Raw genomic sequence first — 2,197 nt, 5'->3', positions numbered from 1 at the left:
TGTCCACCTGTCAATGTCAATTCCCACAGGTCCTGAATAATGCAGCCACGTGGTGTGCTGACGGGACAGCCTGACTTGGAGACAGGACTGTCCATGGTCTGGGGTGAGTTCCACTGGAAGTTCAGGGATGGCTCTGGTGGTCCACAGACCCAGCATGAAAAGACCCAGGCCCACACAGCAAGAGATTTACCACGTGCTACTCTCAATTCTGTGCCACACGGGTTACCGCAGGAGAAAGTAATCACTGATATTCACTCTGCTGCCATTAAGTCTTGACAGCCTTCCATTAGATTGGTGCAAAAGTAATTGCGGTTTTTGCATTATTGAACTTTGCCATTTGATATCAGAATATATTCCTAAATAAATGTGGTTATGTTACATATCATTTTAATGCATATTTCTCCCTTTATTTTTTTGATAATGACTTATTACTTGCTATTTATGCTTCTTTTAGACTAGTGAAATGATGTTAGACAAAAAGAAAATTCAAATGGTTTTCTTATTTGAGTTCAAAATGGGTCGTAAAGCAGTGGAGAAAACTTGCACCATCAATAGTGCATTTGGCCCAGGACCTGCTAATGAACACACAGTGCAGCAGGCATTCGGGAAGCTCTGCACAGGAGGCGAGGGCCTTGACGATGAGGAGCACGGCGGCTGGCCATCGGAAGTTGACAGTGACTGGCTGAGAGGATCGTCGAAGCTGATCCTCTTACAGCTACACGAGAAACTGCTGAGGAACTCAACGCCAACCATTCTACAGTCGTTCGGCACTTGAAGCAAATTGGAAAGGTGAAAAACTTCAGTAAGTGGATGCCTCATGAAGCTGACCAAAATTCCAAAGAATTGTCTTTTGAAGTGCCACTTTCTCCTATTCTACACAACAACAAACTGGTGTTGACATGCAAGAAAAAGTGGATTTCATACAACCACCATGGACAACCAGCTCAGTGGCTGGACCAAGAAGCAGCTCCAAGGCACTTCCCAAAGCCAAGCTTGCCCCAAACAAAGGTGATGGTCACTGTTTGGTGGCCAGCTACCTGTCTGATCCACTACAGCTTTCTGAATCCCGGCAAAACCATTATTCTCAGCAAATTGATGAGAGGCACTGAAAACTGCGATGCCTGCAGCCAGCATTGGTCAAGACGAAGGGCCCAATTCTCCAGGACAACATTCGACTGCACATCACACAACCAACACTTCAAAAGTTGAAGGAACTGGGCTACGAAGTTCTGCCTCATCTTCCACAGTCAACTGACCTCTTGCCAACTACCACTTCTTCAAGCATCTCAACAACCTTTTACAGGGAATGCACTTCCACAACCAGCAGGAGGCAGAAAATGCTTTCCAAGAGTTTGTCAAATCTTGGAGCACAGATTTTTATGTCACAGGAATAAGCAAACTTATTTCTCATTGGCAGAAATGTGTTGGACTATAATGGTTCCTATTTTGATAAATAAAGATATGTCTGCCTAGTTACAATGATCTAAAACTCCTGGTCCAAAATTGCAATTATTTTTTCACCAAGTGGAAGTGAAAGTCTCTCAGTTGTCTCTGACTCTTTGCGACCCCAAGGACTATACAGCTCACGGAATTCTCCAGGCCAGAATACTGGAGTGGATAGCCTTTCCCTTCTCCAGGGGCTCTTCTCAATCCAGGGATCAAACCCAGGTTTCCCACATTGCAGGCAGATTCTTTACCAGCTGAGCCACAAGGGAAGCCCCAAACCAAGAACAAATCTCAGGTTTAGGGTCCTTGCAGGAAACAAGATCTAGCTAAGACTGAATGACTTTGATTTCCATCACGTCTAATTCTGCAGCCACTGCCCATGTATGGACATGACGCTGGCTTCCCATGGACAAGGAAAAGAAATGTTCAGTTCAGTTCAGTCACTCAGTCATGTCCAACTCTTTGCAACCCCATGAACTGCAGCATGCCAGGCCTCCCTGTCCATCACCAACTCCCGGAGTTCACTCAGACTCACGTTCATCGAGTCAGTGATGCCATCCAGCCATCTCATCCTCTGTCGCCCCCTTCTCCTCCTGTCCCTAATCCCTCCCAGCATCAGGGTCTTTTCCAATGAGTCAACTCTTCGCATGAGATGGCCAAAGTACTGGAGTTTCAGCTTTAGCATCATTCCTTCCAAAGAAATCCCAGGGTTGATCTCCTTCAGAATGGACTGGTTGGATCTCCTTGCAGT

The 2,197-nt window shown here is 45.8% G+C and overlaps 1 pseudogene; it reads left to right on the top strand.

The window, feature by feature from the left end:
• Window positions 1-463: 463 nt before the first annotated feature.
• Window positions 464-1,457, top strand: LOC114109384 (histone-lysine N-methyltransferase SETMAR-like; annotated as a pseudogene).
• Window positions 1,458-2,197: the final 740 nt, after the last annotated feature.

The sequence above is a fragment of the Ovis aries genome, chromosome 19 (assembly GCF_016772045.2).
Source record: "Ovis aries strain OAR_USU_Benz2616 breed Rambouillet chromosome 19, ARS-UI_Ramb_v3.0, whole genome shotgun sequence".
NCBI lineage: Eukaryota > Metazoa > Chordata > Mammalia > Artiodactyla > Bovidae > Ovis > Ovis aries.
The sequence above is the reverse complement of the archived record's forward strand: the minus strand, read 5'-3'. Positions and strand labels throughout refer to the sequence as shown.